The following is a 26,965-nucleotide window of genomic DNA, read 5'->3' on the forward strand; positions in this document are numbered from 1 at the left end:
GAGTTTAGTAGAATATACATTTGTGTCATCACTTAGGGGCTGGGTCACTTATAGAGTTTGGATTGAACCCATAGGCAATCTACCACTGAATTCCAGCCCTTTTCTTTCTTCTTGAAATGGGATCTTCTGAAGCTATTGAAGCAGTCTCAAACTTGGGATCCTTCTGCTTCAGCCTCCCAGATTTTTGGGATTACAAGCAAGCAGCAACATGCCCAGCTGTAATCACTTTTAAAATAACCCTTTCTACTTACTGGTGTTCATATTAGCAAATTTGGGAAATGTAGATAAATGTAGATATACCAGTCTTCGTGGTATGACTCATTACAAATTATCTTTTCATTTGAAACACTGCTAGTTATGATAGAGAAAAATTAAAGTTTAGCTTAAACTAGCTAAAGTATAACCAAAATTTCTTCAACTTGATTAAGTCTAAAAAGGATATATATTTTGATTTTTAAAAAAAATCTTGTAAGGTGTCTTTTGCTTATTACTATTGAAATGTGCTATGAAAACAAATATTTAAGTAAAGACTTCTTGGAAAAGGATATATTTTCAATTGTCTAGAGATATATTGAATCTCTTTAACATGAGAAGTTAGCCAACTTGAAAATAATTTATTTTTATTATTTTGAGGAATTAAAATGTTCCAGAGTAAAAGAAGTCAGTACTGTTAAAAATACTCTTAAAAATCATTCCTTTTTTTCATATTCACATGTTACTACGTAAACTAAATAAATAACAAATTACAATGATTTTGAAAATGTTTCAGTTTCTAAGCATAGTGGATGTGTTTTCAATGGACAAAACATGTGTGACTTCATGGTGTTTTACATGTGAGAGACATAAGAGTTAGCTAGGATGAAATCAAATAATTTGCCCTACAATTCTGTGGTTTATAATTAAGGCATTTCATTGATTTTTAAGATGCCCATCTGAGATTGATGGAATCTAAAAATTGGCATGTTTTAACCACATGGCAGTTTTTCTTCTGAGTGGTACATAGAATAAGAATGTTCTAGTGTCTTAAAGGTGATGGCATCTCAGAGGCAATGAAATAGGAAATATATAAAAATGTCAATTTATTGGTTAATTTTAACACCAAAAACTATTCAATGGTGACTTGCAAAATGAAGATACACATTTCTTTATCCTTCTTTTTTTTTTGAGGGGGAGGTGGTGAGTACCAGGGATTGAACTCAGGGGCATAGAGCCACATCCCCAGCCCTATTTTATATTTTATTTAGAGATAGGGTCTCACTGAGTTACTTAGTGCCTCACTGTTGCTGAGGCTGGCTTTGAATTTGAGATCCTCTTTGCTCAGCCTCCAGAGATGCTGGGATTATAGGCATGTGCCACTACATTTGACTTCTAAATACTTCTGTCTAAACTAGAATTCTTTATTTAGATGATTCCTATAGAGATCTTTGTCCTCATGTAAAACAAATGGAAGACCAGTGTTCATAAACATGAGTACCTTTTATTTTGAAAAGTGTTTGAGGGAAACAAACTTCTTGGTGCTTTTTCATGGAGAGCACATGGTGGGCAGTTAATTCATTTGAGGTGAAGTTGCTCAGAAAACACAAGCAGAATTTATGAAATATGGATTATTTTTGTTTCTTTTTCCTATTTCTGAAAGCTTGAAGGTTCATTTATATTTTTTAAGACATCCTTAAGTTGGATTTTGATGATTCATAGTTGCTATTGATTTTATAAGAATGTATTTGAAAACATTTATTCTCTGTGTACATAGTTTATGTGGGAAAATAGCTCCATGATATATATTGGCTAGGAAGCCTGTAAAAGGACTTTTTTCATTTGATACTGAAAACAGATTTCATAGGAAACTCAACCATATGAAGGTTACATACCTTTTTCCCTAGAAGGACTTCAGCTTTGCTTATCCAAGTGTGGTATGAGGTCCTGGAGCTTGTTTGAAATGCAGACTGGTGCTGTTATGAACCTGTGGGAAGCACCAGACAACATATGTGACTCTCATGCTTGAGGGTATTACCAGCATTGCTGGACTAGTACAAAGTTTCTGATTCAGTTGTCTGGGTGTGAGCCTGAGAATTTTAATTTTAACAAGTTATCACATGATGCTGATGCTACTGGTACAGGAACGATACATGAAGAACCATTATACTAGAGGGCCCTCATTGTACATTTCTCTCCTCTTTCCTAATTTCTTACTCCTTCAAATAGATTTTTAAAAACAGATTATCATATCCTTTAACTTGATTGAAGGGGGGGAAAACATTTTTTTTTTTTGTGATGAGCATACCAAGATTACTTTTCAGCATCTAATTTCAGGACAGAAAATCTCTTTAAAGCTTGGCTTTAAGTCTTATTTATAGGTGTCTCTTTATCTTCTTTCTGTAAGTATTCTTTTTAATGTTTAAAAATTATTTTAATATAAATAACATATTTTTATGGTTCAAAAGTTAAAATGACACAGGCATGCTTGGGAAAATCTGATTTCAAACAGCTTCCACCCCCCCTTCACTCCTCTTTATTAGACAACCTCTTTTAATTTATTTCTCATAGATGTCAATTGTTTCCTTTTATCGTAGGAGAAATGCCAGTATACTATATTCTTTTTATATAAAATGTAGCATACTATGTAACTAATTCTGTTCCATGGCTTTTTCTTTATATGCTCTTGAGATATTTTTCTTTTAATATTTATTTAGAAAGAATATAATATTTGTTTATAGAAAACACTTTTTAACAACAGCTTTGTTTAAACAGCATCTATTAAGTACATTGTTTATTTCACCAGCCCCCTTGGTGGGTATTTGGGTCATCTCTATGTTTATCACAGACCATACTGTGGTGAAACAGCTTGTATACATATCATTTTATACATGTGCAGGTACATCTGTGGGATACATTCCTAGAAGTGGGATCACTACACCAGTGGGCATTGCATTTATACTTTTGTTAAATATTTCCTTTCTTAAGTATTGCACCATTTTGAACTCCCACAAGAACAGTTTCTCCTGTTATCCATGGAGTATTGGTTGTTTGTGGATACGTAAATTCAAGGATGATTGAGTCTCTTTTATAAAAAAGGCTTAGTATTTGCATGTAACTTATGCACATCCTCTACATACTTTTAAATTATCTTTAGATTTCATAGAATACCTAATACAATGTAAATGACTTGTAAATAGTTGTTATTGTTTAGGGACTAATTATAAGGAAAAAAGTTGGTGTGTGTTCAGTATGACAATTTTTTAAAAAATATTTTCACCTATGATTGTCGAATCCAGTCTGGATACCACAGATACAAGAGGGCAGATTGTAGTGTATGAGAGAATTCCTATTTTTCTGGCACCTTTCCAATGTACTATGTTTACAACCCTTGAATTTGTTAACAGTTTGATAGATGAGAATTATCAATATAGAGTAGTTTTAATGTGCATTGCTATCATTATTAATAAGGCTGAGCATTAAAAACTAGTTGTATTTCTTTTTTCTGTGAATTCTCTGTTCATGTGTTTTGCACATTTTTGTTTTGGATTCTTTTTTTCCCTTCTCAATTTCTAGAAATTTATAATTTGGAGAGATTAGTCTTGTGTGATATAAATTGTAGTTTTCCCCAGATTTTCACTTATTTCATTTACATTCACATATTTTAGTATACAGAAGTCTTACATTTTTTTCTTTGAATTTCACAGTATATATTACTTATTATGGTATCTAGATTTTAAGTCACTGAAACTCTTTCAAGATTTTTAGAATTTTCCCATGGTTCCTTTTAGTATTTTTATGGCATCATTTTTACATTTAAATGTTCAAACCAGGATTTATTCTGGTGTTCAGAATGATGTGTAGGTTCAACTTTATCTTTTATTGTGTGCCTGTTATTTTCATCTGTTGGTTTTAGAGCCCTTATTTGAACACTCTTATTGTATTTTAAACTTTTGGATGTCCTGAAGTGTCTCTGAGTTTGTATGCTATTAGTCTTTTTCTTCATGTGCCAGTATCACATTATTGGTTTTATAAAAGTTTTAATAAAAAACTAACTAGTTTTTCCTTCTTGCTTTTCAGAAAGGAAACAAACAGTCTTGTCTTCAAGTCCCTCCTGTTTATTGCTCTCTTGTGTGCACCCTAATAACAGTGCTACTCAGCATTTCCCAAAGGCCCCATGTGTCCTATGATGCCATCGTTTCCACCCAGAATCTTCCACACCGAATTCTGCCACTTAAGATATGTTATCTGCCACTTAAGATATGTTATACTTCCAGCCAAGTAAAAACCAGTGTCTGTCACTTCAAGCAGCTTTCCTGTGTTGTGGTGTGAGCCTTGGTAGACAGGACACTCCTTGGGAGAAACTGTTGTCTGTTCTGTAAAGGAGAGAATGCCAGAACCCAGCAAAATACCCGACAATGTTCACATTGAGATGTTTGTTAAACGAACAAATGAAGAATTCACTTTGGACTTTAGCCTTACATGTCTGGGTAGCTCCTCTCACCCATTACACATTAGTCTGTGTAGAATACAAAGACTATGCCTCTTTTCAATAAGAGTTTTAAGAAATACAATAAATAATAGGGGTGGATGTGGTGAGTGGCAGATTTTTTAATTATGTGAGAGGCTATAATGTTAAAACATTGAAAGTTTGTTCTAAGAACTATTTTAGAGACTCTGATGTGGATTATCCCTCATATTCCTTAGAAATCTTCCTTATGGGCATTGTTATTATACATATAAGGAACAGACTCAAAGAGGGGGGCTGACATGACTTGCCCTTGGTCACAGGCAAGTGGGAGAGGCAGGGTCCAGGTGCAGGAGATGAGCGTGCCATGGTGCCCCTGACATATGCACTGAATGCAATCATTTACATAGGTTAGATTTGTAATAGTGCCCAACTTTACTTCCCAATTGTCCTATTCTGTTAACTTCTGTTTTGTTCTGATTGATCTCACATGTTCACATTCTCCAGGAGGATTTCTCTAACTGCCTTGGATGCTGGCATGTGTTTGATAGAAAATAATCTTTACTTTTCTATTTTCAGGTTCCTAATGAAGGTGATAAGAAAGAATGTAAGGCCGGAAAACAACTAAATATTTTTACTTTGGTAAGTATTTTATGATTTTACATTTTAAAAATTCTTTAATTATTATTTGTTTAATCTGGTTCGTTAAGGTGTAAAAGGGATATTGTTTTAGGAGTGTTTGAGTTTATAGAACCTATGGGTGGTATGGTGAATGCCAGGAATATGGGCTGTTTGAATAATGATGTTTGCCTTTCTCTATCTCTTTGACTCTAATATTTTAATTTCTATTATCTTGTCATTTTAAAGTGTGGTTTTGAGAAGGAGATCCTGTATTACATCTACTTGCAACATTCAATGAATTCTTTTCTTTTAACTAGGAAGTTGAAAGTATTTGAAGTAATTTTGGTGATATAGAGGCACTTCTTTATCTTAAAATTTTGTTGTGATTTTTTATTATAATAATTAGAAAAATTTCTGCCCATATGAAACAACATAATGACAAAAGTAAGTCCTCATCTCCTACACAAAGAAATGGCCACCATTAACACACTTTTGGAAACTTATTGATGTATATGAAAGTATATATAGGACTTTAAATAAAATTCAGTCTCTCTCTCTATATATGAAGCTATGTGGTCATTTTTAATGTGTTTTATATATCTCTATTTGTGAGTTGAAACTGATGTGCATAATCATCTGTGATCATTTTACTGGCTGCCTCTTTATTTTTTTATTTTTTTTAGTTGTCAATTGATCTTCATTTACATATATGGTGCTGAGAATTAAACCCTGTGCTTCACACATGCCAGGAAAGTGCCCTACCACTGAGCTACAACCCTAGCTCTGGCTGTCCATCATTTAGAGGCATCATACTTTATGTATCTACTCCTTTGATAACCATTTAGATTGTTACTTGTTTTTCTTTCTTGTGAATAATGGTATGTTGATGACAGTATACTTATTCATTTATCTTCTTAGAGGTATAACTGCCAGGTCAAACATTATACATTTTAAATATTGATAAATATGGCTAAGCTTTTATCTGTAAAAACTATTCCCCCTCAATTTTAATGAGAATACTATTTTCAAAACCCTTGCTCATACCAAGTTTTGTTAATCTTTTTAATCTTTGCTAATCCAATAGGAAAAAAAAGAGCATTTTTGAGGTAACATGTTTTTTATTGGTACTGGAGTTTGAACCCAGTGGCACTTCACCAGTAAACTAGATCCCCAGAACCTTTTGTTTTATTTTATTTTGAAACAGGGCCTTGCTAAGTTGCTGAGGCTATCATTGAACTTTTGATCCTCCTGCCTCAGTCTCTTGAGTTGTTGGGATTACAGGTGTGTTCCACTGTACCCAACTATTGAAGAAAACATTGTATTATTCAAAGACTTCTTTTATTCAATATTCTTATTAACATAAAGAATTCTAATCCTTAAGAACATACTTGTGATTCTTATTTGTGATATATTCTTAGGTATTAAATGTAATGAAAATATTTAAACATATTGAGTTATTTTTAGGTCTTTTGCCTTGATTTTAACTTATTATTAATATTTGAAAACTTGATGGTTGGGGATGTGGCTCAAGTCATAGCACACAAACCTGGCATGTATGAAGCACTCGGTTTGATCCTCAGCACCACATAAAAATAAAATAAAGGTATTGTGTCCACCTTAATACTTTATCCTTTATTTCTCCTGTTACCTGCATTTGTTAAAATTTTTTATACTACATTTAAATAGATATTAAGACATAATTACATGGCTGGGATTTTGGCTCAGTGCTTGGCATGTGTGAGGCACTGTGTTAGATCCTCAGCACCACAATCAATCAATCAATCAATCAATCAATAAAGCTATTATGTCCATCTACAACTACCAAAAAAAGACTTTATTACATGTTAAATGGGATGGATTTTGTGCATTTGGAACAGTTTCTTCCTATATTAGGCATAAAGCTTAGTTTAGACTGGCATAGTAAGTGATCATTTAATTGGAAATTTGGGTAGACAGAGAAGTTCAGTCTTCCTTTGCACAATTTAAGACTTTGTACCCTTTGAGATGGAACAGCTATGCAGTCAGGGTGGTAGTACTGAGCTGCAGTGGGAGGAGAGATGCCAAGTGCTGATGTACAGTGTAGATGAGAGCTGCTCAGGGTTTCCTTCTGTAAACACTGCAACTGACCAGGTCTCCCCCAGGGGCACTGTTAACTCAAAGTCTTATGGGTGGAGTTTTAGAAAAGGGAGGAAAGAGCAGTAGCTTTGGGGTACAAGGTCCATAATGAGCTCAGAGTTTAGTGAAACTCTTTGGGGATATTCCAAAGTTCTTAGAAATTCCCATCCCTCTGAGGAATTTCCTCTCTTCTAACACTGAAAGTTTTTTCCAGTGTGTGGCATGATGCAAATTTGTGTGGAGCTATGCAGAGTGAGTCTATTACTACAGAGTCTAGACATCCAGCAATCCAGCATGGGAGTATGGCTGCAAACCACTATCACCTTCCCCACACCTTATCTATAGCAGTGCAATTGAAATTTCACACAAGCTTTTCCTTCTTTGGTTTGTACAGAGAGGACACCTTGGTGAAGCTTCTGTTTGTGTATGTTAAACCCCATGTGTTTTGTTTTAGATATATTTCAGTCTTTTCTTTTTTTTTAAGAGAGAGTGAGAGAGAGGGGGACAGAGAGAGAGAGAATTTTAATATTTATTTATTTTTTCTTAGTTCTTGGCGGACACAACATCTTTGTTGGTATGTGGTGCTGAGGATAGAACCCGGGCCACATGCATGCCAGGCAAGCGCGCTTCCACTTGAGCCACATCCTCAGCCCTCAGTCTTTTCTAATATAAGAAAGTTTTTCAGTATGAACATTCTAGCAGCCATCACTCAAACATTAACTGCTGTCAATGGGAAAGGATATGTTCCCACATCTTCTCTTGGTGCTTGAAGCCATCCCACTTCATTTTTCTTTTACTTTAAGAGCAGATAACAGACACTTGGGAATTATAATCAGATTGTATCATTTTTTATGGAAAGTTTACCAATTATTACACTGCAAAATAGTCATTTCATTGTAATAGAGAGTGTTTCTCTCCATGTCTCTCTTTCTCTTTCTCTCTCAGTTCAGTGCTCTGAAAATACCTCTTAGGTGAATGAATGCTTTGTGTCATGCCCTGATTTAATATGTTTTAAAGAGATCTTATTGATAGGGTTTTCAAAAACCTATATGGGAGGTGGATGAAGGAGAAAGATTATTCATTCAATGTGAAATCTTCATAGATCTTTAGATGTCCACAAGTTAGAAGGATGGCCAATGTTAATCATCCATCCCTACTCTGATATAAGTTCTGAAATGAGTATTTGCTGTGAAGAGTTGTGAACAGTGAGGATTTTTGTGGTGGGCTGTGGATTGAGCATTGCACTGTGCTCTTTGTGTGCATTACTTCATTTTGTTCTCAATACAGCAAGAACTCAGTAAAATTGTGAAGTTTGTCCTTGGCCATGTAGCAAGCATGTTTTAAAAAGATGAAAACAAACAAACAAAAAATTGTCACTTGAATTCAGTTCTCTCTAAGATCAAGTGCTTTCTTATGGATACAGAAAGGTGTATTGGTAGAAGCTTAGAAAATTATATGCGACTTCAGAGACTGAAAGAGGAAGATAGATAGTATAAGGCCATCTTCAGCAACTTAGTGAGACTCTGTATTAAAATAAAAAGGTCTGGGGATGTAGCCCAGAGGTTGTACATCTCTGTGTGGTTCAATCCTCAGTTCCACAAAAAAAAAAAAAAAAGAAAAGAAAAAAAAGGAGAAAGTTGTTTGAATGTTTCCATGGTTGTAGTCTAGATAATGGAAGTGTTGAAAAGACTGACAATAACTTTATTCTGTCATCACCACTGCCATTATTAATACTATCCTCTTGGGATGAGGATGTGGCTCAAGCGGTGTCGCGCTCACCTGGCGTGCGTGCAGCTCGGGTTCGATCCTCAGCGCCACATACCAACAAAAGATGTTGTGTCCGCCGAGAACTAAAAAATAAATATTAAAAAAAATTCTCTCTCTCTCCTCTCTCACTCTCTCTTAAAAAAAATACTATCCTCTTTATTTTTAATGTTCTTCAGCATCAACTAATGAAGTCTAGGAGCATGCCAGGGTGTCTGGCTCATAGGCTTGTATAATTTAGCAGCACTCCAAAATGAAAAGTTTATGCTGCCAAGTACAAACAGATGTTCTGTGGATTGTTAATTTGGTTATAGGAGAGAATGCTTGTTTTTCCTTTCTATGTGCTAATAAAGAATCTGGAAGATTTTCTTATAAATGTAATGGATTTTGACTTGTTCAAATCCATGTAATTGAAAAGAAGTAGGCATTCCTAATAAACATTTTTTTTCTTTTGTAGTGTTTGGTTAGTTTCATTCTGTAACCTGCCAGCTAATTGTGAATTGCATGCTCATTTATTCTTTGCTCTTTTTACTTTGGATCTGGTTTTATGGTTGGTTTCAATAGGAATTTATTGGTAGGAACATAGATTATTTCCCAATTTGAACACATTGTGTGTTTTTATGATAGAATATTCTGTCACAGGCAGAGTGATTTAACCAGACCCTTATGCAGAGGTGTTACTATATGACTTTGTGCAATCATTTTAAAAAAGAACAGTTTTATTGATATATAATTCACATTGCCATCAAGATCACTCCTGAAAAGTACAATTCACTGAGTTTTAGTATATTCACATGGTTGTGTGCCTATCTTGCTGTCTAATTCTGAAACACTTTTGTCATCTCCAAAGAAGACCCATACCCTTTAGTCATCACTCTCCGCTCACTCTTGCTTCATGTATCTATGAATCTCCTTTTTCTCTTTGTGGATTTACTTGTTCTGGATATGTTATATAAATGTAATCATTCAATATATGGCTCTGTGTGTCTGGCTTCTTAGCCTATTTTTGAGGTAGCCCATATCAGAATTTTATTCCTTTTTTATTGCTAAATAGTGTTCTTTTATATGGATACACGACAGTTTGTTTATCCATTTATCAGTTGTTGGATATTTGGATGACTTGCACTTTGTGGTTCTTATGATCATGCCACTGTGAATATTTGTGTTTTTTATTTGACTTATGTTTTATTTGGGTAGATATTTAGAAGTGAAATTAATAGATCATAAGTAACTCTGCCAGACTGTTTTATAAAGTGACTCTACCATTTTACATTCCCATCAGCAATGTTTGAAGATTTCATTTCTCCATATTCTTGCCAACAGTTTGCCATGGTATTTTTTTTCATAGTAGTCATCCTAATGGGTATGAAGTGGCATCTCATTGTGGTTTGGACTTGCATTTCCCTGATAACTAATGATATTGAATATCTTCATGTACTTTTTAGCCATTATTTATCTTTGTTAGACAAATGCCTATTCAGATTCTTTGCCCATTTTAAAATTGAGCTGTCTTTTTCTTGTTCATTTGTAATAGTTCTTATGTATTCTGGATATACACAAATGTACTCTTATGAGATATGAGAAGTATAAAATTTTTCTTATTCTATAGTCTTTTCACTTCTTATGAAGCAAATAGATTTTTTGTTGGAGTCCAATTTACCAGTTTTTTTGACTGCTTATGCAGTTTTCTCTGAAATTTTCTATAAGTTAAAAAAAGACCTTATTTCTCAACATCTGCTATTAAATTTTTTTTTTCTACAGAAACTATGATCATTTCTTTAAGTACAAAATAGGTTAGAGATATTAGAAAATATTTTGTGTTTTCAAATATTTTCTTCAAATTTAATGGGTGAAGCCCAAGTTTTCAAACCTGATATCCAGTGTACTTTTTTTTTTAATCAGAAAATGTCTTTGAGTGTTCTGCTTAGCTCAGAATGCACATATTATTCTGTAAACATTTATAAATGTCTAATGTATTCTGAAGACTTGACTGGGCTTGGAGATCCAGGGATGCTGGGAACATGGTCTTGTCCTTAAAAAACAAGAGGTCATGTGCCAGGCTACAGATTTCTATGGAGTGTAGCGGCACCAGTGGAGGAAGAGGGGCACGGTCTGGGTGAGAAAGCCTCACAGGGAGTCAGTGCTGGTATTCTGTCTGCAGAGATGTGTGGGTGATCAGAACCTTTAGTTATAGTATACAATTCTTTCTTTTAGACACTTGCTGTTGTGTGTGTTGTGTACCTTGGTGCCAGTTATATAACAGCAATATTTATGGATATTGATGTAATAAAATGTAAATAACAATATGATGACTTTGATACATAGAAGAAAGCCTGAAGAAAGCCACTTTTCTTTGATTTCTCCAGGTTTTCGAGAATGGGAACTTCCTACTTACTAATTAATTCAGTGTGGGGTGTGTGTGTATCTGAGTTCCAGCCCAAACCCAAGCAGTTCTGGGTAATCAGAGCTAAAATGTGAGTCAAGGAGGAACAGCTATTTGGATGGAGAGAAGATTGTGTATAGACAGTGGGGTGAGTCCTGTTAAGGAATTTAGATCTTTCTTTAATAATGGAGATCCATTGATGAGTTTGGGCGTATGTGGGGAACATGGACTCTCCTGTTAACTGTAACACAGATGATGGTTTTGAGGACTAGAGATAGGAGATTTGTGGGGCTGTTGGACTAGTCCAGATGAGAGCCAATGAGGACCTAAGCTAAGGCACAGATGATAGAGGTGGATACACAGACTGGAAATGTTTAGAAGGTGTAAGTTGGGATGCTTTGCTGCAATCAACCATCATTAATTAAAAGGAGGATTATTGAAGAAGGAAGATTTCTGAAGAAGGATTAAAGGAATAAAATGCCACAGAATCCAGCATGATTTTAGGCCCTTGGGGGTAAAAGGTGACATAGCAGGGGGCCATTTTCAGGCTCTCCCACAAGAGGGATGAAAGAGTCTCCTCCCATCTGTGTTTTTTAAAATCCTAAGAGCACTCTTTTTTTAAAAAAATATATATATATATATATATATATTATTTTCTTTACTTGTTGATGAACTCTATTTTTTTTTTACTTTTATGTGATGCTGAGAATAAAACCCAGTGCCTTATACATGCTAAGCAAGTGCTCTAACACTGAGCCAAAACAACATCACTCAAGAGCACTCTTAGCTTGGATATTGTGGCCCCTGCTCAGGCAGAAGCTTTGATGGGAGTTCCTGCCATCATCACTAGCATTCCAAGAAGAGGGGAAGGATTGTGGAACAGAACCATCTGTTTCTCTTTGGTAATCCAAGCTGGCTTGGCCAATTGTTGAGATCTGAAGAGGAAAGTTGAGAATAGTTCAAAAGTTTGTGACATGGATAGCCTATGATTACAGCATTTCTGTGCAAGAACAAGGTTCACAAGTGAGTAGACAAGAATGCAGAAAATAAACAGAGTTTGCTTTTAGACCAGTTTTGTTTTGGATGTGACTGTCCAGATGTTATGTTTTTGTGACTATTCCCCTCTAGAGACTGGTTGTTTTCTTTGCTATGACTTTCCAGCATGGATTTTCAGAGGTACCCTTTTCAGCTTCTAGAAAAATTAATTCATTTTATACAGTGCAGCTTATTGAGTTTTTTGTTTTCTGCCTTTTTTTGTACTAGGAATTGAGCCCACAGTGCTCAACCACTGAGCCACATCCCCAACTTTTTTTTTTCTTTTCTCTTGAGACAGAGTTTTGTTAAGTTGCTTAGAGCCACACTAAAGTGCTAAGGCTGTGTTTGAACTTGCAGTCCCCCTGCTTCAGGTTTGCAAGCCATTGGGATTACAGGTGTGTTCCACCAACCTGGTTGAACAATCTTTCTTAATGGACAAAGAACAGTAGATGCGATTTAACTGGTTCTTGCTCCTATGCTAGTGAAGTGTGAATTTAAATTTCTTTATGCATCTCAAAGAGAACACAATATTGTACAGCAATTCTAAAAGGGTGGAAGTTATGTGGTTTCTGTAAACTACTTTTTTTGATGTTATCCATGAAACATCAGTGTGTTTAGCAGTTAAATAGAAATTTTTGTCAGAGGACAGTGGAAGGCTGGACTGGCACTACACTGTTACACCAACAGCATCATTCAAAAACAAGCATTCTTGGCTGGGGATGTGGCTTCCCTCACATGTGTGAGGCCTTGGGTTTAATACTCAGTTCCACAAACAAATCACTGTTCTATGTTTTCATTAATGAAATACAAAGTCATTTTTGGAGGAGTGAAGTATAAATTACTCATTTATATATCTTATTTGTTATAACATGACATGAATCATTTGCTTATGTGATAAACACTGCTACAGTTAAGATCAGAATTGTCTTGAATATATAATGTAACTTTAAACATGGTCAGGATTAATAATAATAATGCTGGTAAGGCCACTCTATAGATGTCATTTTACTAAGGATCTTGATCTTGCCTAACTTTCCAAGATATAACAATAAAGGCTAGCTGAAAGCCAAAACTCAGAAGACAAATTGTTGCACACACTCAGCTCTGCCACTATGTTTTTTCTCCTCCATGCCAAGGCAGATGGTCAGATTAAGGTGAATTCGAGAAAAATAACTGTACTGAGATTAAATTGGGAGTTACTCATGATGGGATGAATCCAATTTCTCTGGCAGGTTTGGTCCAATTTGGAGCCCTCTTGTTAAAAGGTTCAAGATATACTCTGTGTTGTCAGTAATGGGAAGTAGCTCAGTGACCTTGGACAAGTTATTTAAGGTTAGTTACACTCTACTTTTCTAAAATATTCTCCATTGTAGCATTGGTTTGAGGATGAGCACAGCTGCTGCATATAAACTGGTAAGCACAGTGCCAAGCACATTACAAATTACAAGTAGATCTTACTCCATGAAACAGTGTTTTTCTTCAAGGTAAAATGCAGCAGGAGGGCAGTAATTGACATTGGACGTATCATGAGGAACCACAATTTGGCTCTTAGCTTCAATGGAACTCAAGCTGTAGCAGGTATTATTTCACAATTTTAATTAAAATAAGTATCAGAGGTAAGATGTAAAGCTTCATAATTTTAATTAAAAGTGGTTAAATGTTTTTGCTTTTTTCACCAATTTACCTAAAGCAAACCATTTACATTTGTAAAACTCCAAAAATCAATAATTAGAAGATGCAATAACTGAATACTATGGTTTGTTTCATCTTTGTTTAGTGAATATTGCTTCTCCATGAGGATGAGAATTCTTGAATATTGTGCTTTCAGAACTCATGTTCTGCATTCCATGGTTACTGAACACTTAGGATTAGTAGTGTTTAATGTAGATATGAATTTGGGTATGATGTGTTTGGAACACATGCAGAAGAATCCTGTCAGTCAAAATTTACTAAAAGCTTATTGTTTAGCAAAACTCTATCTTTGAGAACACAAAACATGACAATTCTGAAAAACCTGAAGAAATTTAGAAGAGTGACTTTCTAAGCGAATCAGAAGCACATGCCGTCCATAGTTATTGCTAACAATTGATTTTTATAGATTTCTGTGTACCTGGCATGGGTTCTTTGGATTCTTTTTTAAAAATTATTCATTAGTTATAATCAGTTATACATGACAGTAGAAAATGCTTAAATTCATTGTATACAAATGGAGCATATGTAGGGTTCTTTTAGAGAAACAACCTTAAAGGATAGTATCATTTCAAGGGAAAAAGATAGTGGAAGATTTACAAATGGATTCCCTTGCTAAGCTGTAAAATGTCTTGTATATTGTGGCAGAGCTATGGATGATTTTATTTGTGATGTATAATTAAGCTTGGCAGACTTCATACTCACTGTGTGAGAAAGTAATTTGTAATCTTTGTTCTGAGTTCACTTAAGATATGAGAAATACTTGTAATTTTGGAATTAAGCTGTTAGGATACAGTTCTTCAGTCATATTATCATTGAAATTTATTATTTTAACCTTTAATTAGGAGAGTCACTGTTCTTGGCTGTCTGTGGCCTGTTTCCATTGCTATTCTTTCATCATGTGATTTAAATGTTTCTAAATCTTACAAATTATTCCAAAAGAAGACATGGAATAACTTTGTAGTTCGGTACTGTCCATTCTGCATGAAATCCAGCCCTTTTAACAGTGGCATACAGAGAGCACATGTGCAGTAAACATTTATTTGAATTAATGAATTGTTTTAGGGCAGCTTGCAAAAGTAATGTTGTCAATATTCAATCACTGAGCCTTCAGTACTGGTAGTTCAGCTAAACATTCAGACTTCATTTGAAGCCAGTAAACAGACAACTGTGCAATCCAGGGAGACCAATTTGTTAACTTTTCTATCCAATAGTAATTTACTTTCTTTTAAGAGAGAGAGGGGAGAGAGAGAAAGAGAGAGAGAGAGAGAGAGAGAGAGAGAGAGAGAGAGAGAGAGAGAGAGAGAGAGAATTTTTTTTAATATTTATTTTTTTAGTTTTTGGTGGACACAATATCTTTATTTTATTTTTATGTGGTGTTCAGGATTGAACCCAGTGCCTCACGCATGCCAGGCAAGCACATTACCACTTGAGCCACATCCCCAGCCAGTAATTTACTTTTACAATCATGTTTATGTAGAGTAAATGTCAAAAGAAAAGGTGTATTTGAAGCAGTTACATGAGTAAGTTTGCTACAGTGAAAGAGTTTTGGTATGCTGATGGAAAAGGGACAATTTAAAATTTATATTATAAATTCAGGTTGCTCTTTTTAAAGACAGTTTTATTGAAGTCTAATTGACATCCAATAAACTTCGTGTTTAAAGTGTATGATTTAATCAGTTGTGACACATGTGCACACCCAAGAAACCATCATCACAATAAGGAGAATGAACAGATCCATCACCACCCCAAATTTCTTTGTTCTTCTATCCTCAAGGTCCTCTGTCCCTTTCTCCAGGCAACCACCAACCTACTGATCTACTATCACTGTAGGTTAATTTGCTTATTCTAGGGTTTTATGTAAATGGAATTATAAAACATGTGTTCTTTCTCTCTCTCTCTCTCTGTCTCTCTCTGCTCTTTCCCTCAGTGTAATTATTTTGAGATTTGTCTCTGTTTCTGATTATATCAGTAGTTTGTTCCTTTAAGTGCTCAAAGTATTCTATTGCATGGATGTGCCTGTTCACCACTGACAGACATTTGGGTGTTTCCAGCATTTGGCTCTTAGAACTAAAACCCATCTGAACAACTGTATTACAGATCTTTGTGTGGACTTAGGCTCTCTTTTCTCTTTGGTAAATACCCAGAAGTGAAATGAGTAGATCATGTGCTAGATGTATTTTTAATTTTTTAAACTGCCAAACTATATTCCAAGTTATTGTTTCCTTTTACATTCCTAACAGCAGTGAATGAGGAATCAGTTGCTCCAAGTCTCTATCTTAAATATTACAGTGGTAGTCTTTTTAAATTTTAGTCCTTTAAAAAATACATAGTATTACCTCAATGTGATTTTTTAATTTTTTTTAGTTGGATATATACACAATGCCTTTATTTTATTTATTTATATTTATACAGTTCTAAGGATTGAACCCAGTTACTTATATGTGCCAGGCAAGTGCTATGCCACTGAGTCACAACCCCAGCCTCTCATTGTGATTTTAATTTGCATTTTCCTATTGGCTGATTATGATGTTGAGCATATTTTCATGTGCTTATTTGCCATTCCTTGGTAAAGTATTAAATCTTGTATGTTATTATTTATTGAGGTATTTGTTTTTCTTATTAAGTTTTAAGAGTTCTTTATATATTCTAGATACAAATTCTTTATTAGATTTATGATATTTTGTCTCAGTCTGTAATGTTTTACATTCCACTAGCAGTGTCTCTCAAAGAACAGATGTTCTTAATTTTGATGAAATTCAATTTATGAATTGTTCTTTAATGCACTTTTGGTATCATATCTAACAACTCTTTGCCTAACCCCAAGTCACAGAAGTTAGCTCCTGTTTCCTTGAGGAGGTTTATTGTTTTCGGTTTTACACTTAGGTATATGACCCATTTTGAGTTAATTTCTGTATGTGGTGCAAGGCAGCAGTCAAAATTCATAAGTTTTTGTATATGGGTATTTAGTTCTAGCACCATTTGTTAAAAATGAACATTGTCTCTTTGCTGAATTGCCTTTGTACCATTGCCAAAAATCAGTTTTTTTTGTGTACATGGGTCTATTTTGGCCTCTATTTTGTATCATGATCTACTTGTTTATCTTTATATCAGTACCACATTGTCTGAATTACTTTACCTTTGTAATAGTGTTTTATTCCAGATTTTTTCTTTTGCAACGTTTTTTGGACTGCTCTGGGTCCTTTGTATATGCATTGGAAGTTTATAATCAGCTTACCTGTTTATACAAAACAGCCTGCTGGGATTCTGAGATATTGAATATATGAATCAACTTGGAGAGAACTGACTTCTTAACATCATTGAGTCTTCCAACAAATGAACATGTTATTTCTTCCCATTTGTTTAGATTTTCTTTAATTTCTCACAGCAATCTTTTAAAGTAGAAGTTTTGCATATCCCTTTCAAATTTGTCTTAAATATTTGACATTTTTAGTGTTATTAAAGTATGTTTTAAAAATTCAATATAAAATTTTTCATTACTAACATAGAACAAGAATTCAGTTTTGTATCTAGCTCTTGTATCATGCAGCTTCGCCAAACTCACCTTCTTGCACTAGCTTTTTTGGGGGCATATTTCATCGGATTTTTCTATATAGATAATCTCATCATTTATAAAATGATGAATGTCAAGTTTTTCTTGCCTTATTAATCTAAGCAGAATCTCTGATATATTGTTGGATAGAAATGATGGGAGTGGTCGTCCTTGTCTTGTTCCTTATATTAAAAGAAAAACATTCAATCTTTTTTAATTATGTGTGCTGTTAACTCTAGGGTTCCCCGCCCCCCTTGGATTCCTTTTATCAGAATGAGACTGTTCGTTCTATTCCTAAGGTTTTTATTGTTGTTTTTGAACTAAGAATGGGTATTGGATTGTTATTATTTGTTTGCTAATATAATGATGTGCATTGTGTTTTGAATGGAAAACAAGCTTCGCAATATTAGCATAAATCTCATTTAGTCATGAGGTATTATTCATTTTATATATTATTATAATTAATTCATTAAAATTTTGCTTGGGAATTGGATGTGTTGGCATACACTTATAATTCCAGGTACTCTGAGGCAGGAGGGTCACAAGTTCAAGGATAGGCTGGGTAACTCAGTGAGATCCTGTATCAAAATAAAAAGGACTGAGGATGTGGCATTAGCCTAGCCACATTAGAGCATTAGCTTAGCATGTGTGAAGCTCTGGGTTCTATCCCTTTTTACAACCACCCACCCCCTCACAATTTTGTATAGGATTTTGCACCTGTGTTAATGAGGGGTATCCGAACCTCTTGTAATGTCATTGTCTGCCCTTGATAGCAGGTTAATGCTGGCCTCAGAATAAGTTAGAAAGTATTTCCTCCTATTCAGTTTTCTTATAGAATTTGTATAATTTTTTTCCCTACATGTTTATTGGAATTTTCTAGTGAAGCTATCTGGATCTGAAAAAAAAAAATTAAGAAAAGATTTTCAAGCTATAAATTTTCTTAAATATAAACCTGTGACTATTCAATTCAGATTTTGATTTTAGGTGAGTTTGGTGGTATCTTTCTAGAAAATTTGTTCTCTTCATTTAGGTTGATGGATTTATTGGCATATATCCTTTTCATGTCTCTACAAACTATGGTGATATCATCTTTTCTTTCCTGATTTTAGTAATATGTATATTCTCTCTTTTTTTTTCTCATTAGCCCAACTGGAGGTTTCCAATTTTTTTCTGTCTTCTCAAAAAACCAGTGGTTGTTTTTGGTTTTTTTTTTTTGTTTTTTATTTTATTTTATTTTTTTTGGGGGGGTGGAATCAAGACAGGGCCTTACACATGGTAAGCACACACTGTACTATTGAGTTATACCCCAGCCCAAGAACCAGCATTTAATTAGTTTATTATTCTGTATTTTCTCTATTTTTTGTTGTTTATTTATTCATCTTTCTGCTCTTTCTTCATTACTTCTCTTCCTCATTTGCTCTCTACATGTAATTTAATTATTTCTTTTGCCATATTTTAAAATTTTTATACATAAAATATGGTTCTTTGAAGATTATGATTTAAATTGTTCCCTCCCTGAGACATAACAATATTGAGGCACAGAGTAGTGTGTAGCTCAGTGGTAGAGTGCTTTCCTCACACATGTGAGGCACTAGGTTTGATCCTTAGCAGCACATAAAAATAAATACATAAAGATTAAAAATAAATAAATATAGATTTAAAAAAAGAGGAACTAGGAGAAACTAATGTCTGAGGTACCTTACTTTGTTGATATCTGTGGAAACATTTCTGAGAACAAATCCTAAGTGTTACTTTTTTTGTCACTTTCTTTTACTTTTTTGCAGTGGCAGGGAATGAACTCAGGGATGCTCTGCCACTGAACTACATCCCCAGCCTTTTTTATTTTGGGGCAGGGTCTCAATTGCTGAAGTTGGCCTTGAACTTATGATTTTATTGCCTCTGTCTCCCAAGCAGCTGGGATTATAGGCTTGCACCTGTGTGCCCAGTTTTCCGCTGTTAGTTTTATTTTTTTTTTTTAGATGGACACAGTACCTTTAATTTATTTATTTTTATATGGTGCTGAGGATCTACATGAGGACATGACTCTCTGAGGACTGGAAGGTAAATAAAATTTGTAATTTCAAAGTGTATTCCTGGAATTAGTGAAAATAGTAATTAAACCACATCTAATGAAAAGTGGCATAGCACATTTGAAAGGAACCCTCTTTTATGATTTTTAGCTCCAGAATATGATGTCAATTAGATACTGCCTTTGCCTTATTGAGAGATTTGCATCCCCATGGAACTTTATTTCTGGCAAGGGTGACACTGACGTAGCTCAGTGGTAGACTAGCTTTGTTTTCAACATGTAGTAATATAAATAAATAGGCCTAAAATGTTGACCCCATGATTTATTTTCCAAGAAAATTCTGGCATAACTGGACAGGATATGTAACATTCCTTAACAAACTGTTATCTGCTGAAGAAATGCAGTTTCAAAATAATGTTTATAAGAGCAACTTAAGTGACCCTGAAGTGAAGAGTTTTGTGACCTTGCTATAGGCCAGATTCTGGAACTCAGAGAAATAAAGATAATTCTTACTAATCATAAAATCTGTGAGAGTTTATGCTTAAGAATTCAATTAGAAATGGTGAACATGAGCCTAATTAACCTAAAGTTGTCATGGCAGAGGATACTTGAGAGTTTGATGTTATCCTGCTGTCAGTCCATAGTCAAGAAGTGTACCTGGTCAGGACTCTTTGGGATCTTTTTTTAGATCTTCAAAAAAACTGAAGTTCAAGAAAGTCATGCTATTATCTTTTCAGAGAGAACACACGTTCTTCTGTCAGAGTGTCACCCTGTTCTTCCTTCACATCACTTCTAATAAACTCATTGCCTGCCACTCTTATTGATAAGTTTGGAAAGTTATGTCTTGATTGAAAAAAAAAAGTTTGCATTTGAAGGGAGTGGTCTTCATTCTACCTCAATTTTTCAGAGTGTCCCAGCCCTGTATCACTAAAAGATCATTGCCAGCTGAAGGGCTATCAGAGACTCCCTGGAGTGTCTTTACTTCATAGTTTATACTGCTCTCTAGAGGGAGAGACCCAGGAAATGATATTCACTAGATACTCCAAAAGAATTTAGACATGGTGGAGAGACCCAGGGAATGATATTCACTAGACACTCCAAAAGAATTTAGACATGGTGGCTCTTCAAACCTTTTGTTAAGCACTTATGAAACCCACAAGTAGGACTATGTAGGAGGTTAGAATGAGGACACATCACACAGGAAAATCTTAAAGGAGGAATTTCAAATCAGATGTTCCTACACATCCTGTCTGACAGGGTCACAGTGTGGGGGATTCTGTGGCAGGGCTGCACAACCTGGAACCCAGAACCATGGGGAATTTTAAGTGTTTTGTTTATGATACTCATGAGATAGATAATAGGGCATACAACAATCAATAATAAAAGTCCATGTTGCCTGAGATTGCAAGAAAATTCCCAGAATGGGATTAAGGATACGACCTGAGATGTATTTTAGTATCTTTGACAATACAAACAATAGTGTTTTTTTTTTAAGAAATTCACAGGGAAAAGATTGCAAATCAAGGTTCCTGAGAAAAGCTTAACAATTTACACTAAGCCCCTCATTCTAAAGCCACAACCTATGCAACATACATTCCCTTTACTAACAGAGCCTTTTTTGCCCTACACAGGAATTTATGATGAAAATAGGAAACACATAGTCAATACTAATAGCAAATGAGTTGAAGTGCAGAGCCTGCTCTTTAATTAAAAATTATAAAAACATTAGAATTCATAATTTGATGAAGGATCAAAGAAACTCTTTAAAAATCAGTTAAATAGGTCATGTGAAAAAAGAAAATTACTTTGGAAAAACAGAATAATGTAAAATTTTATATAGGTATATTTTAGAGTCAGTTCAGAGGAGTAGGCTTTTAAGTAATAGGCTTTCACTGTTTTAAGTGTGTATTATTAGGACTTTAGTTTAGAAGCAAAAAAGCTTACCAATAATCATATGTGTGCTTTAAAGTAAAGTTAATAGGTCATGATACAGGTAGTCAAGTTGCATAGTCTAGTACTTAGTGATTGAAGTGAAAATGTAAAAGCTTAATCATGATTGGCAAAGGTTACAGGAACATATTTTAAACAATTTGTTCAATATCTTATGAAGTTAATATATGTCAGAAAAGATTGCAACTCTTGAAAATTATGTAAATGAAAAAAGTTTTGGGCTTTGATGCTATTTTAACCACATGAATAAATACCTTTAAAAAGGGTACAAAAATAAACACCCCTCTATGGGCATCAGATCCTTCTGAAGGCTGCTTGTAATTTGCAACCTGTTATCCTGTCTCCTCTTTTTTTGCTGAGACCACATATCCTTCAGTATCCAATGTCATTCATACTTCAGGACCCCTGGATTTCTGCTAGGGCTGGACCCTGGCAATAATAATTAAAATTTTCTTCATTTAAATTTGAGGTTGACTCTGTTGATGGGCTATATTGAATTATAGAAAAAAATATATATATAGACATAATGCCTGTGATTTATGCTAATATTCTCATGGTACCCCATACCAAAGAAAAAACAGACATCATAATTCTATTATTATGCTCAAGGCAAAATTGCAAATAATTTATTTTTTAATTTCTTATACTCTAGGTTCTGGAATACTGAGAGATCTAGAGACCTGGCACCATTCACCTCTTGTTTATTTTATTAAGCTAGAAACTTTAAAATTTTATTTTTGCCCCAGTTTTTGTAGGGGAGTAGGGACAGTGCTGCCTCAGGGAATTACTTATGAGTTGAAGTCTCAAGCTCTTTTCTCATAAGGCCAGAGAACAGAAATATTAAATAAAAATTTAAAGTAATTGTGATATGTAATTTTTATATAAATGCACTTCTGTCTGTACTAGATCTAAATATTGGGATGAAACTCTGTCATGAAATAATTTTATCCTGAGGCACTTAATGCAATTCACAGCAAAAAAATAAAAATAAAAGTAAATAAAATAAAAAGATTCCAAGGCTGTGGAGCAGTCCTCTAATATTGTAATATCAGTTACTTGAAAAGCCATCAGAGGAGAATTTGTGACCCTTCCCCAGGATTCTATGTATGTTTCTATCAATTCATCAATCCATTCATCTGCGGTCCTGGGACGCTGTAGTGAATAATACCCATGGGTCTGATCTCCAGTATTTTTTTTTCTACTGGCAATTGATCTCAGGGGCACATTACCACTGAGACCACATTCACAGCCCCATTTCTATTTTATTTAAACACATAATCTCAGTGAGGTTCTTAGTGCCTCACCATTGCTGAGGCTGGCTTTGAACTCACTGTCCTCTTGCCTCAGCCTCTCCAGTTGCTTGGATTATAGGCATGCACCCCTGCATGCGGTAGATCCCCAGTGTTTGAGAAATAAAACAGCAGACAAAAACCTGTCTTTGTGTCCTTATTTGATTGTGATCTGGATGAAATTTACTATTACTCAAACAGTAGGCCTACTGAATTAGGCAGTCAGTGTAGATAGGTAAATTGAGTCAGGATAAATCTAGGAGGCCAATTTTGAGTGAATCTGGGAAGTTGGAGACTGTCCTCTGAGGGATATTATCTAGAAACTGCCCCGCTTCAACCTGTTACCAAGGTAACCTGTCTCAGGAATTTCCCCTCCCTACAGGGAGCTATAAGATTGTAAATGTGTCCTTGTCTACTCCATCCTGCCATTCCCCCTTCAGCCCACCGGTTTTCTATTCCTTTTGTTTTTGGAGCCTGCTATTCATTGAATCCATTTCTCTGCTTCCAGGTTTCTGTGCTACACTGGAGCTGAAAAATATATATATATGGGGAACACTAAGCATCTTGAAAGCCAGGAAATGGTAAGTGTGTGTTCTTATTTTGAGACTGGGTAGGGAGGCTGTTTGAAGCCAGTGGGATTTGCAATGATGGCTGGAAACTCCTCATAATTGTCACCAGAGTCTGGTGGCTAGAGGGTCTCTCTTGGCAGCTCAGGCTTCAGTTCTCTCTGACTAGTCTAGTGAAGCATAGATCTGTATTTGAGACCTCAAGTGTTTTGTTCCATAATTGAATGGTGTTTTCAGGGCCTTCGTGAATTCCTATGTGGGCATCTGTGTGGCATTAGCTCAGCATGTCCCTAGATTGTGTGGTGAAGTCTGGGATAATCATCAGAAGAGGACCCCAACTTTATCCATTGTGTTCCTGTGTGAGAGAAGCTGTGGTGTTTTTCAGGACCCCTGTTCTTATTCCTCCTGTTTATTGTTGTTGTTTATATGTTTGTTTATTTTGGACCAGGAATTATTCCCAGGGATGTTTATCTACTGACCCACATTCTCAACCTCTTTTTATACTTTTATGCAGAGATAGGGACTCACTGAGTTTCTTAGAACCTCACTAAGTTGCTCAAGCTGGTTTTGAACTCAACATCCTCATGCCTCCTGAGCTTTCTATATGCAGACTAAGAAGTATCTAAAATCCAGAATGGCTATCTGATAGTTTAGCTATTTATAGGTCTGAGATTAAATCTCAAATTTCCAGCTCTCTTCACATTCTCAAAGGCAGGGTTCCCTGCTCACCTTGATTGAGAAAAAAATAAAATAAAATAGATAGTAAAATGACCAGGCAGCAGCATAATGGACATCTTATTTAACCACACCTGGAGGATAATGGATAGATATGTTAATGAGCACCATTAAGGCCTATTCAAATTAAAAATCACTTGAGACTCACTTGTGGGAATACATCCAACCAAATTCTTTGTCCTTGGGGTGCAGCCAGTTGGAAGTCACTGGAAGAAGGATGGGTTACAGAAAGGACAATCAAGAACCCAGTTGGTAATAAGAATGCCTTTTTCAATACTTATGTAAAATAGATTTTGCCCCATGCTCAGCCAAAAACCAGAAATAAACTTTGAAGCTGACACCAAAAAGAAAAAAAAGGGGGGGAGGTTCTTCTGCTTTCATGCCCTCTACCACATTGTGGGAGTTATATTTCTTCTTGCTAAAATAAATCCTATTATTTTACTATTACCTCCCCTGCATGTCCATAGATTTGATTCTTCAAAACTTGTGAGACAAGATCCCAGAGAAAATTGGTTAAATGGGAAATTTAGTTTTATCTCAAAACTTCAGTTTCAACATAATAATTTTTTCCCATGTTTTGTTTTAAAGGGATGCCTTATTTGTAATATTTTCTCTAAGAACTGGAGGGCAGTTTTAAAAGATTTTGATTTATCTTTATGAGCCTTTCACATAAGAAAAAAGCAGGGAAAATTAGATGACATTAAAAATAATGACTTTTTTTCTAAATAAAATAATGTAGTCCATGTGTCCCAGTTTCCAGGGTTCAAAATTGTGACATATGCAGTCAAGGAGAGAAATAAAATGTGTCCCCATGCTTCTGCCCTTTCAATGCTTTATTCACTCAAATTGCACTCTATAGGTTCTTACTCAAAAAATAACAATCCTGCATGCTAGGCACTGCAATAAACATAATCCATTCACAGCAAAAAAAATAGGTTGATTAATTTACTGCTAACAATCCTAGATTAATTCTAAACACTGAAAAACTCACCTAATCAAGACAGGCTATTGACAGACATTCCCTCTGTGTGCTAAGTTTAAATGTCAGATCAAAAGTTTTAAGCCTTAGGCTTTTAGTCCAGCAGATGCACACTCACTCAGACGATGGTGACCAGGTCCAGAACCAAGGCAGGCTTCTCCTGGCTTGGAGTGGACAACAGGTTGAGGAGAGAACCTATGGAGAAGTTGTGGCTTTCACCAAAGTTCAGATGAAGTGGTAGAGTTTGAGAGATGAGAAATTCATGCAGAGGATCAGAAGAACAATGAGAAGTGATGGGATGTCAGGTCCTCTTCAGGCTCTTCAGCTTGAGTGCATGCTAGTTTCTGCTGGCTAAATCCCCACTCATTAGCTCCATTATTTATACTAAATTTGGGGGCTTTTAACCTCTCTTTTGATTCTTATTAGCTATCATGGGATTTCTCCATGACATCATTTATCCTGGGGTCAGAAACTTCTGGTCTTGTGGTCTCCACTCTGATTTTCTTGTCTTTCTCTCTTATCAGGCAAGTGTAGCCTGCCAGATATTTCACTCTGTTTATAAAGTTAAGGGGAAGTAACTTTTTTTAGGCCATACTGGAGTATTCTGTGTGTGTGCCTGGTGCCACTGCATGTTTAAAACTGGAGTTTTTAAAATGGAGTTGTTTAAGCTCAGGGCTAAGGCCATCCTCACAGTCCCAATTAAAGACTTTTTAAAAATGTAATGGGACCTTAGTTGATGTTTTTCCCTCAATATATGTAAGGCCACTTTATTAAAATGACCTGTAGAAGCATTCCAAACATTTCCAGGAAACATCTTTGTCCTAGTGTGGAGGAAAATAAAGATGGGACTGGACTTGATTTAAACTATAAGGAAGTTTAATCATAAAGACTAGAGTACATAGTGAATCTGAACATAAAAAGCCATGTGAAAAAACCTGGTACATTAAAAAAATAGTTATCAAGGGACTTTTATTTTACTTGCTGATATGTGGATCTGAGGATGAACCCAGTGCCTCACCCATGCTAGGCAAGCATTTTTTTACTGAGCTGAAACTCCAGCCCTAATTTTGTACATTTTTAATAACCTGTTTTACATAGACATTAACCAGTAGCCTTAATACTTTTTCAATATCTGTTTGGATTGAATTAATAACCCAGAAATCAGTGAAGCAAAGAATCTAATTTTATCTCCAACTGTGGTTTCAGATATCACAGTGTCTGAGTTAAGATTCCCCTTTGAAGAACTTAACTGTGTGTTGTGTTCTCATTCCAATGTCCCATATTTGCCCAATCCTTAGTTTTAGAACAGTCTGACATAAAGTGTCCACTGTTATCAATGTCTCTAACCCTATTTAGAAAATATCATTATCTGAGTCTTGTCTTCTAGAGATCAGTTTGAACTATAAGTGTGTAGCATCTAAGGGGAGTAGTTCAATGCTGTGAAGCTGGAAGAAATCTTTTGATATTTTTTTTCATCTAAAAGGATGTTTTTTGGAGAGGTGCATACCAGGAATTAAACTCAGAGGCACTCCACGACATAGGCTCATCCCCAGCCCTATTTTACATTTTCTTTGGAAAGAGTTGCTTAGTGCATTACCATTGCTGAGGCTGCTTTGAACTCTCCATCCTCTGCCTCAAACTCCCAAGCCCCTGGGATTAGAGGCATTTCCCACCATGACTGACTGGCATTTCATTTTTTTTATTAGATACTATGAATAAAGTTACAATAAAAATGGAATTGCTGTTATTTATTTGAGAAAAGTTTTCCAATTCATTTAGAAATATTATTACTAGATTGTATGGCACTTTTTAGCCA

General features: G+C 35.1%; 1 long non-coding RNA gene across 2 annotated transcripts in view; it reads left to right on the forward strand.

Moving 5' to 3' along the window:
* The first annotated feature begins 4,844 nt into the window (after positions 1-4,844).
* Positions 4,845-26,965, forward strand: part of LOC144375119 (uncharacterized) — an 88,098-nt gene continuing 65,977 nt past the window's right edge. Inside the window, exons 1-2 of one of the 2 annotated variants that reach the window (XR_013434558.1) lie at positions 4,845-5,083; positions 23,378-23,450. This is a non-coding gene — a long non-coding RNA (uncharacterized LOC144375119). The remainder of the gene's footprint in view (positions 5,084-23,377; positions 23,451-26,965) is intronic. The other variant, XR_013434559.1, reaches the window with a different exon arrangement.

This window comes from Ictidomys tridecemlineatus, chromosome 2 (assembly GCF_052094955.1).
Source record: "Ictidomys tridecemlineatus isolate mIctTri1 chromosome 2, mIctTri1.hap1, whole genome shotgun sequence".
In the NCBI taxonomy this organism is placed as follows: Eukaryota; Metazoa; Chordata; class Mammalia; order Rodentia; family Sciuridae; genus Ictidomys; species Ictidomys tridecemlineatus.